We start from the raw sequence: 11,597 nt of genomic DNA, 5'->3' as shown, positions 1-11,597 counted from the left end.
TGTCTCCCATTCAGGTGGGAGCCGTCAGGGCCCGCTCCTTCCCCTGACCCGGCAGCTGACACCCTCAGGCTCCACCGGAAGCCCCAGGACCTGGACCTGCTCCTGACAGTGACAGGCTGTCTGTGTGACTGACACTCCTTGGGCCCAGGCTCAGCTCAGAAGTGACCATATCAGAGCGGAGCCCCCCGCCGTCTAAGTAACTTCCGGGCAATTCTATATTTAGCTATTTTTAAGGGAAGTTCTTTTTTATTATTACCCGAATATGTCACTGCCAAGAAGGGAAATGTCTACCTAAACCACAGTGCTACTGATCCCCAGACAGGGCGGTTCTGCAGAACCCAGAGCGTGAGGCACAGCACGGCCTGCAGTCCAGAGGGGAGGAGCGAGGTCCTGCGTCCCCAGGGGACAGCACGCTGCTGTCTCTGGCCACGAGTCTTTTGCAAGGGACACCAAAAATGGGGACAATGCAGATGTCCCCGCGTCCTCATGTCCCCGTGTCCCCAAGTCCCCAGTTCCAGCATCCCTACCAGCCACCGAAAGTTACAGATGGGTCTAAATAGAAGTTCACTGTGTCCACGCAGGTCAGCAGTGCTCAGCACGAGCTTCCAGAAGCTCCCTGCATAGGCCCTAGCCTTTGTTTTCCTCCCCAGAAATGAGGGTCACTTCAGACAGAGCCCCAGAGAGCAGTTTCCAGGCTCTCGGCCTCATGTGGGAAGGTGCTGGCTCGGGTAGTAGATGGCCGTCAGCTGTTACCGGTCAGCCATTAGCCACTGATGTCACTGCCGCGGCTACGCTAGCAAGAGGGGATTGCAGTTAGCAAGTGAGGTTGGTTGGTTGGCAGAAAAGTGGATGGCGGATTGCGGATCGTGTGGATCCTACTTCCTGTGTCTTGTCCGGCTGCCAGCGAGACTGGGGTGCAGGAAGACCCCCTGTTGGGGTACTGGCGGATGTTTGCTTTTGTGTCTTGACCAGCCGCCGGAGGGAATATAGTGGTATGACTCCCCTATCTATGGCTCCGTTGGTGTTTCTTTTTGGCCTCACCGTGTCCTGCGTTCTTGTACGGGGAGCAGGACCAGAGACCCTGCATGATAGAGGGACAAAGAAATGGACATGCTCATCCCTGTTTCCTGAGCTGGGTTCTCACTAAAGACTGTCTGTGTCCCCATTTCCTGGTGGTGAATTTGCCTGTGACCAGTGTCGCAGGCAGAGGTCAGAGCTTCAGCCACATGACCACAACAGAGGAGGCCGTGTCTGGGACGGGGAGGGACAGCAGGCCCATCCCTGCCCCCGTCCCATGGACCAGTGACCAGGATTGTCACCCTCATAGGAACTCCGCTCTCATAGGAACGCCACGCACACTGAAATCCCCAGTTTTTCATCCTTCGGTTTACATTAATGCCACCCCAAACCCCGACAGGACAAAGCACAGCATCGTGAAGCCCACCCAGACTCCCTCCGTTTGTGGCTGCAGCTGCAGGAATGCAATTCCTGGTGGGCCGGGTCCTGCCCAGAGTGTCCGCACTAGAAAGCAGGGCTGAGGAGGGAGGAGAGGCCCCGCCCGCCAAGGCCCTGGGTGGCCAGGGGCAGTTGGGCTTGAGACACCGGTTGTGACAGGGAAGTCAGGATGGGAAGGATGGGTCTTGTGAAGGGGCTTCGCGCAGGAAGCAGCTGAGCCAAATTTGGGACACGCGGGGGCTGCTCAGAGGTGGCCCCAGGGTATGCACTGTCTTCAGAGTGAGGAGCTGGGGGGAGGACGGCTGGCTGGCGGTGACGCAGTGAACAGCAGGGCGGCGCCTCCTCCCCCGCGGCCAGGCCCTTTCCGGGTTGGTGTCCTTCCTCATGGCCCACTGAGGCCTCAGACCAGGGTGGGGGTCCTGCAGAGCCGCAGGTGTATCTGGGGGGGTGGGAGCCAGCTGGCGGGTGAGGTAATGGCCCATCCCTGTGTCCTCCACAGCTACTCTGCCTGTCTGCCTTAATTCATTGAGGTTCCGCAAAAGAGTCCGGCTCTGTCGCTTTACAAATGGGGAAACTGAGGCTCTGAGGAGGCTTGTGAGCTGCCCAGGGCCTCTCAGGACTCCTGATGAAGAGCAGGGACTGGCACCCTCGCAGTCTGACCTTTAGGTGTCTTCCTAAGTGACCTGCCAGCTGGTGCCATCAGACCTGCTCCCAGACTCCAGCCTGGCCCCTGGCCCCAGTCCTGGTGCAGGGTACACCATGCCCCCTTTGCCCTCACGCGTCCTCCCAGGCTGCCCTCAGGCTTGATGGGACCCAGGGCTTCCTCCTGACTCTGGCATGAGCTGGCCTGTAGCTTAACCTCCCCGGTAGAAGGGCAGCCTTCCCTGGGGCTCCTCGGGTGCTACTGGCAGCTGCCAGAGTCTCGGGAAACGTGCTGACACTCCCTCCCCTCTCCATGTCCCAGCCACCCTCTCCTTCAGCCCCCACTCAGAGAGCCCCAGCCTTGGTCCCAGATAAATGCCACCTGATTGCCACAGGTGACATGCCACATCTCACCTCCAGGCCTGAATGTCCCTGAAACCCAGAGTTGTATGTCCAACTGCTGACTCACTGTCACCTCTGCGTGTCCAGCAGGCATCTCAGAGCTGCCTAACTGGGGAGATAGACTTCCCCCCAGATTTGCTGTCTCCGTCGTCCCCTCAGGGAGGACCCTCTGTCGCTCATGTCTGTCCCAAGAGCGAGTCCTGGCCCCCCCTCTCGTGTCTGCTGCCTTATCTCCACGACTCCAGCCCCGTCACCTCTTGCCTGACCTCCGTTCTCATGCTCTGTCCCCACCAGTCTCACGCCATACCACTACCTCTCCTAAGAACACACTTGGAGTCATGTCGCAATGCGTTAAAGCATCTCAGTGACTCTCCATCACGCCTCAGATAAAGTTCAAGCTCCTCGCCATGGGCTGGGAGGGGGGCTGGCATGAGGGAGACCTCCGTGTCACCATCACCACCATCACCATCACCATCACCATCATCATCATAGTTTGCCTACAAAGCAAGGGAATACTAGAAGTGGGACCCAGGAGGCAAGCACACCCCAGACAGTGCTTCTGTCACTGTGAGTGAGACCTGGACAAAAGGAAATGAACACCTCCCCGGCCATGGAGAAACAAAGAAGGTTATGAGGAAACGTTTATTAATACTCGGGGTTTTTCCATTTCCCTGATCTGAGGCAACTGGCTGAGTCACTCATCACTAGAAGTTGAGTTACCCCAGGCGGGGCAGCCCCCACTTCACTCAACCAAGTGTGAAGCCCTCCGTCTGGGACTCCTCCCTGCACAATGGCCCCACGCCGGCGACTCCAGGAGCCTGAATTGTATCCCACAGACACACACCTTCTACTTACCCATTCAACCCTCAGCGGGCATTCGGGTTCCTCTATCTCTTAGCTGTTGTGACTAATGCTGGTATGAACATGGGTGTGCAAATATCTTTTCAAGTATCTGCTTTCAATTTGAGGGGATAGAGACAGCAGTGGGACTGCTGGGTCCTAAGGCAGCTCTGGTGTTAGTTTTCTGCAGGACCTCCACACTGCTCTCCATAGCGGCTGCACGATTGGCATTCCCACCAACAGTGCATGCAGGCGTGCTTTTAAGAAGTCCCCAGAGGGCAGAGGAGGGTATGGGAGTCCCCGCTAAGCCTGGGCCTCCCCAGCCTCTCAGGCCCTCTCAGAAGCCTGATTCTCTGTTACCTGCTAACACGGACAGGATATTAGGCAAGGGTAGGAGGATCCCACCTGGGCGGGAGGGGGTCCAGGTGAAGGGCTGACTACTGGGCAGGGGACCACAGGGCACCCCTGGGCTCTCTTGCCTGACTTCCCCCAGCAGCCCTTCCAGTGGCCTCAGCCAGGCAGCTCCCTACGCACAGCCAGGGAGCTTGGAGAGGACCAGGCTGCTCACTCTGACCCAAGCGTGGCTCTTTGGGGACACACACCCCCTTGGGCAAAGTCCCAACGTCTCATACTGGACTCAGCCAGGAGAAGCCAAGCCCAGGAGGGTGTCCAGCCCAGGCCCGGGACATCTGGTGGGCAGCCTCTCTGTCCTCTCACCCTGAGAGATACAGCTCCTGGGGCATCAGATTGAGTCTGTCTCTCTCAAACTGCTCTCTGGGTTGCTTGGCTGGGCTGCCCCGTCTGCCTGGGGCACCCCCCCTCCTGGCAGTTGTACCCCCACCCATCCAGAAGCTGCCAGGGCCTCCCAGAGGGGATGGGGTAGGATGGGGGCACTTTCTCCGGGGTGTTCCAGGACTGGGACTCGGAGGGGATGGAACATCCTCCTGGGATAAGTGGAGCCTGGCTTGGAGCTGGGGAGAGGCAGGAGCATGTTGGAGGCTGTGGTCACAGGAAGTGAGGAGACCTGAACTAGGATGGGGGGGGGGGGCAGAGGGAGGGGAGGGAGCCAGACCACACCCCGTAGAGCCTCCATGACAGGCTGGATGGTGATACCACTGAGGAGGGTCGGGGTGAGGGAGGAAGTGGGGGAGACAGAACAGGGGGAGGGAGGGAGAGAGGGGCTGCAGGATTCAGGAGGAAGGGCTGGAAAGAGGGAGCCCAGCCCCTGCCCTGGGTGGGAGTGCTGACTGAGGGCCATGCTGGGAGATGGCCAGGGCCCGAGGCTGGCCTGGCTCAGGATGGTGATGAACGTGGGAGGTGATTGTGGGGCTAACTGCTGGGTGCAAGAGACCCCCCAGGGAGCTGGCACCTGTGGAGAAATAGCCCCCTGCCTCAGAACGGGAGCCCATTTCAGAACCGCCCTGTCCCGGGCCCAGGCTGGACACCCTCCTGGGCTCAGCGGTTCACAGAGAAGCTCCCTTCTCCTGGCTACTTCCAGTGTGCTAAGCTGGGGCACTTGGCTTCTGGGGGTGCCTAGGCCCCCTCTGAGGAGCCAGCCTTGCACCCCCAATGGATTGCTTCAGACAAAGAAATACATGCCAGGGAAGGAGGCAGGGTGTGGCTGAAGGCCTCGGTGTGGCAGGGCCTGCAGACGTGGCCACCCTCAGGCTCCCAAAGCCAGAGCCACACCACTTCCTGCGACAGCACCAGCCATCTGGGCTCCGGAAATTGCACCAGCTCCCAAATCCCCTCTGGGGCTCTATGTTCCTGGGGTTAGTAGAACATTCAGGCCTCCCGCTGACCCAGAAAGTCGCATTTGTCCCCTAGGGTGGAAATGAAAAAGTCTGCTAATTGGGAGAGCGCTCAGCAACCCTGCCGGGAATGGGAACAGGCTGCAGACCACGTGATGACAGCTTTGAAAAGGTTTCCGCACCCTGGAGTGCACTTAGTGCTGTCACTCACCGCTGAGGGCTCACCTGGCCTGCCTGACACACTGGGGCAGAATGTCCGGGTCAGAGCAACTTGGCACAAGCGGGACAGCGTCTTGGTGGCCATCAGGGCTTCTGGCCTTGCAGACAGCAGACATTTCTCAGAAGGAATTGCGGGGACCACAGGGCACCCCTGGGCTCTCTTGCCTGACTTCCCCCAGCAGCCCTTCCAGTGGCCTCAGCCAGGCAGCTCCCTACGCACAGCCAGGGAGCTTGGAGAGGGCCAGGCTGCTCACTCTGACCCAAGCGTGGCTCTTTGGGGACACACACCCCCTTGGGCAAAGTCCCAACGTCTCAGCTTGTCCCACGTGGGTGGCCCTGAGCCCTCAGGGTCTTCTCCCTGCCCGCAGTGTCGGCTGTCCGTGCGCGCGCCTGACAAGCTCCTCAGTCCTCCAGACTCAGCGGTCCCCCCAAGGAGACAGGACCCTGTTGTGTGCTTGCAGCCCCTTGTGGACAGCACCCACCGATTCTCACGACAGCTGCGTGGTGGTCAGCGGCCCAGCTCTCCTTTCCCGCGGCTGCAGCACCACCTCACAACTCAAGACCACAGACACACAGGACTTGTCCAGACCCTGGGGTAGTGGCCTCCCAGATGTGGCCCCCCCCACCCTCAACCTCCCAGCGCTTCCTGAGAACCGCAGGAGGGATGCCGGCCACTGCCTTGTGGAAGCTCTACCTCTGAGTTGGAAGCTCCCGGAAGTCGGTTCCCCGGGAATTTGTGTCTCATTTTCCAGGAAGGCAGGTGGCCTAGCAGCTTGCCTCAGGGGAGGGGGGCCCAGGCCCTGCAGCTCCTCAGGGATCAGGTGGAGCGGGATTGTCCAGGACACCTGCCAAGCCTGCTCCTCAAAGGTGGGGAGGCAGGTGGACCATCCAACCCGGCTCAGCCAGACTGGTGCCCTGCTGACTCGCCAGCAGGAGCAGCAGGGAGGGGCCGTCCCAGGTAGCAGTGCTGGGACAACGATAAGGCCATTCTGAGCAGAGTGGACACTGGGGGCTGACTCCAGGCTGTGGACGTCCAGGACGTTTCCCAGGACTGGGGAAACTGAGGTAGCCCCTTGAGATCATGTCTCGTGAGCGTGCTTCCGCTTCCTCCCACTCCTGGTGCTTTACCCAGGGATAGATGGACGAGCAGGTTCTCCATGCAGCGTGGCCCAGGCCAGGGAGAGCTCTACACCTGCGAGACAGTGAAGAGCTACAGAGAGCCCAGCTATTCGGCTTCCAGGAGTGCAGGAGACGAGAGAGGACACATGGTTCTGGAGGACTCCCCGAAGGAGGCAGGATTCAGATTTGCATAGTTGGCAAAGGAAGAAATTTTAAGAACATTGCAAGTGCAAAGGCACAGGGGTGGGGGAACAACTTATGGGGTGTTTGGGTGCAAGGAACATCCTGGCTGGAGTGGCAGGGCGCGCTTAGGCCTGCCAGACAAAGAGCCAGGCGGGGCAGGCAGGGGTTGAGCTCCAGTCCCAGGCCAGTGGGAGACCCAGGAAAAGGACACTGAACAAGGGTGGGTCAGGGCCAGAGGGGCATGGGGGACCTGGAGGGCGAGTGCAGGTCAGATCACACCGCTCCATGCTCCACGCTCCACACTCCACGGGAGAAGCAGAGGCCATGCCTCCCTGGGCCTCTGTCTGTCCCTGCCAGGGGCCTTGTGTTTGTTTGTATCGGTTGTCATGAGTAGCAGCTGGGGCATCTGGCTCCTGGGAGTTGGCAGCTTGGGGACAAAGGTGCCCGCAAAAGTTCCCACCAAAGTAAGACACGAAGAAATGCTTACAGTAACTGTGGATGACTTGAATGTTTGTGCTTAATGTTTTTAACACAAAACACTCTCAATGTAACATCACCTGACTAGTCACAAGGCAATTACAGGATTTACAAATTCCATTATGCATTGCAGGTGGGTGGGCCGGGCACGGGAGCCAGGAGGAAGGCCTGACCGGGCCTGTCTCTCGGCCTTGCCAGTGGGTCCTGCAGCTGGCCGTGCCTAACTGTGTTTGAAGCTACTGTAAGGACTCACCTGGTGGGAGGTCCTCCGGGAATGTGAGGTGGTGCCAAGTGGGCCTTCCGATCCCACGTCCACCCCAGACCGGCAGGGCAGGCCGGGGCAGTCTGGAAGCCCTCTGGCTGGAAGAGACATTTGCCTCTTTGTAGATGTGATGCACGGGACTGCATGAGAGGACCCATGGTGACGTTCAAATGCTGCTCACAGGGCAGAGCTGGGTCTGGACAGGGTGGGCTCTGCAGGCACTGGGCCAGGCACATGTCTTCCCGTAGCTCCTGGATGCCTGTGCCACGGGGCCACCTACACGGAGGGGGCCTTCTCCCCACTCTGCCAGGTCTGCCTTTCCTGGAACGTAGGGCGTCCCAGGTGTCCTTGGATGGTCCTCAGAGCTCAGAACTGTTCGTCCGGGCAGAGAAGTCCAGACTCCATCTTTATCTACCCCAAACCGAATGTGTAACACCAGGTTCTCCAAGCAATGACCAGTTTGTTGGTGGCCTCTAACACGTATCGCCTCTGCCTGTCCAGACCCTGAAGCCAGAGCCTTCCCCGGTGGAAGAAGCCCCAAATGCTTGTGAATGCGGCTGCTATCCCAGGCCCAAAACTCCATCACTGCCGCCGAGCAGGGCCGCCTGACATGGCGTGTCGAACGCGTGGTACCCCGTATGAGTTATCTTGGCACCTGTCACCCCAGGATAGTCTCCCCAGCCCACCAGCACATGGAAGAACGCCGGGACGCGTGCAGTGGAGTCAGATTCCCGGTAACTGCTTCTCAAGGCAGCAGACACTCTGAAAAAGACAAAAAGGGAATTGAAAGCCCGGTGCCCGAGAGCCACTTTGCTGCGGGAGACAAAGCAGGAACAGAAGGGACCTTTGTGGCCCAGAGGCAGCTCCTCACCCTTAGCAGTTCATTGTCACCCAGGCCTTTGTGCAGAGCTGGCCAGGGTCCCAGCCCAGGGAGGCCGCCGTCTCAGTTCACATCCCAGGTTAGCAAATCAGTGTGGCATGAACTACGATCGCTGCTGAGGATGATGATGGCTCACATGGCTTATGCATGTGTGTGCCCGGCATGGAGCTGTGTGCTGTGAGAAGGGGGAAACTGAGGCCCAGAGAAGCGAATGAAATGCCCCAGGCAACAGTCAGTGAGTGGCCATGGAGGGCTCCAGAGCCACACCCTACTCTAAAGGGGCTCTCCCCTCCGGGGCTGGAATTGTGACTTTGAGGACAAACATGCTTTTTACCATCTGTGGATTCTTGCTACCAAAGACCCTTCCAGTGGCCCAAGCCCTCCCCTGTCCTGACAATCTTAATTCCCCATGAAGCTCCACCTTCCAGGAAGTTTGGGCTCCCAGTTGAGTCTCTTCCTGGGACCACTCCGACCTCATGTTTCTCTTCTTTGTGAAGCCATGTACCTGCGGTCAGCCCACACCTGGACTGCAATGATAATAATTGCTTACCTGAATGTAGCATCTAATAGATGACAACAGCTCACACACCTTCTCTCTAACTGAGCATGGGAAGCTGTGTTTCGCCGTAAGCTCCATCCGTTGCTCATATCCTTCAGAAAAACCCTCTTTCTCATGCAAGACAGCAAGAGCCTAACTTTAAGGGTTTTGTTTGTTTTTGTTTTTAATGTCTCCAGAAATTCCACCGTGGTTGCAGCCTCGACTTTGCTCCCAACATGTGCTCCTCATTTCTGAGACTTGGTGTCAATTATCACTACGTTGAAACGGCCATCTTGAGGAGTCGAAAGGAAAAACATTGGCCGTTCCCAACAATTCAACTAACAGATTAAGCAAAACTCACCAAAATAGAAATGACCCCAGGACAGCACATCAACACAGGGTTAAGTGTTCTTCAAATACAGCCTTGCCAGCAGACAGGACATTTTTGGATGCCATGCCTGGTGTCCTGTTTGTCGTGCCAGACCCCCAGTCTAGGGCATAGGGTGTCGGGGGCACTTCTAGCTTGGCCATTGACTTGTCCCAGGAACGGGAAAAAGTTTCTCTCTCCACTTCTCTTCTGACCTTAGGAGGACACACACTTTGCCCCGAGGTGAGTTGTCCAAGAAGCCAGCCAGAGTCTGCAGAGAGAAGGGTGTGTCAGTACAGCTTGCACACTTCAGTTTATTGGGGTGCCTCCAAAGATAATGTCAGAGAACAGTGATGGACCGTGAAATGAAAGCACTGGTTCTGAGCCTCCCGGGGTGCCCTGACGGGCAGCAGTGTGTCCCCCAGAGGGCCACAGGGGAGCCACTGGAACTTGGGTTCTTTTCCTTCTAATTGTTCCTGTCCAGACAGCACTTATTGAGTTCAGAATGTTCCAGGGCACTTTATCAGGCTGCCTGATTCTCAAAGGCTGCCGCGGCTGTGGGTGACCTTTTAGGCCTCCTCCCTGGCCCTCCTAATTCCTCTACCACAAGAGGAAGAGTCAGCTGTGGAGAGAAGACCCAGCCTGACCCACAGTATCGGTCAGTGCCTGGAGTCATCCCCCTGGGTACCCCAAGTCTCAACCCTGCCCCTGCGGGCAGGCTGCACAGGGTGGGGTCTCCTGGCACAGGCACTCCCAGGGCTGGGATGTTGGCTTCCGATCTACCCTTCAGATTGTGCCTGTGGATGAGTCTCGCACGAGGATCCCAGGTGGGGTGACCCTTGAACGAGAGGACAGGTTTGGTGGAGCCAATGGGAAAGGGCCATGAGCCCAGGCTCCTTGGGTGGCCCGGGGCCAGTGTTTCCGAGAGGTTGAAAGCCCCCGTGACATGTGGGCAGGAGAGGCAATGTCCAAACAAGACTGCAAACAGCGATGAATCACAGAGCGAGAGCTGCTTCTTCCTCCCTTCTCATTCCACTGTGCTGACCACATCCAGGGGACGGCTCTGCTCCCCACAGCCACCCTCACACCTGGCTGGCACCAGCCACTGTCCTTTTCAACCGGGAGGAAGTGGGTCTGAGGCTCAGCACTCTAAGCAGGCTAGAATTTAAGACCGCTTTCTATTTTCTTTTATCTATTTTTATGGTAACCTCTCTATGGTCATGATACAGATTTACTTTTTTTAAAAATGAGCTTACCCTTTTAGTAAAATACATGAATTGTTCAAAGGAAAAGCATGGTGTAAATAACAGTTTCAAGGAATCAAATCTAAAACGAAGTTTGGAAACACTGAGTCCAATCCTGCTCTGACATTTGAAATGCTTTCAGAGCACCCCCATTAGAAGATTGGCTAGCCCCGTTCACACGCCTCCCCGATGGGGAGCTCACTCCCTATGGAAAGCATCTCCCGTGGGCTGGAAAATGCTGCTCCCAGCAGGTTCCACACCCGAGGCCAGGGCTGCAGAGTGTCTCAGTTCCCTTTCCTCGTGGGGGAGTTGGGGGGCAGCCTGTGCTCCTTCCACCCCCAGCAGGTCTTTATCCTCTCAGAGGCACCTTCTCTACCCCCAGTTACAGCTGGTTGTCTTTTTCTCTTAAAGGGCAGTTCCAGGAATGGAGGCCAGTACTCTAGGTGCAGCTGGACCTCGCCCCAGCTTCCAGGAGTAGACTCACATGGAGACAGCCTGGGGCTGGACATCAGCAGGCACTGCCCAGGACAGAGGGAATGGGCATAAGCCCCACCCTCTGAGTAACGGGAATGTGGACAGTTTCCATAAGGCCCAGCACCTCCTCCTCTCCTCTGACTCTCCTCCCCTCCCCCAGCCCCACAGGAAGAGGCCCGCCCCCTACACCTCCTCTGTGGTCTGAAGCGCCTAGCTCTGTGTGTTCCCTTACAAGCCTAAGGTCACACGTTGGTAATCTCCTCCTTACCCAATTTATCTCAGGATCCAAACACAGACACACACACACACACACACACACACACACACGGTTGACTTTTGCAGACTTCTTTTAAAATAAACTCATTTTACAGAAAGAAAAAATTGTGCAGTGCTATTGTGATCAGCTGTTAATACGTTTACTTGGCAAGCCCTGTGAGCTCCTCTATGCACGGACCTCAGCCCATTTTTCAATGGCCATTCAATGACGCACTATCAGTAGTGCCATTTTACAGATGAAGAAACTGAGGCTCAGAGAGATGCAGTGTGTTCAAGGTCACACAGCAAGAAAAGTGGTAGTTCAGCCTCCTGTTGCCGGCCCTGTGCCTAGTACTCCCTGTGGTCTGACATCAGCCTTGACGTCAAGAGGAGGATCGTTTTACCCAAAGGGCAACAGGCGGGGAAACACTGCATTCCCCAGGTGGCCCACGCCCACGCGTAGGCGTAGGCAAGCCTAAGGAGGCTCGC

The sequence above is a fragment of the Rhinolophus ferrumequinum genome, chromosome 23 (assembly GCF_004115265.2).
Source record: "Rhinolophus ferrumequinum isolate MPI-CBG mRhiFer1 chromosome 23, mRhiFer1_v1.p, whole genome shotgun sequence".
NCBI lineage: Eukaryota > Metazoa > Chordata > Mammalia > Chiroptera > Rhinolophidae > Rhinolophus > Rhinolophus ferrumequinum.
This window is presented reverse-complemented; position numbering follows the sequence as displayed.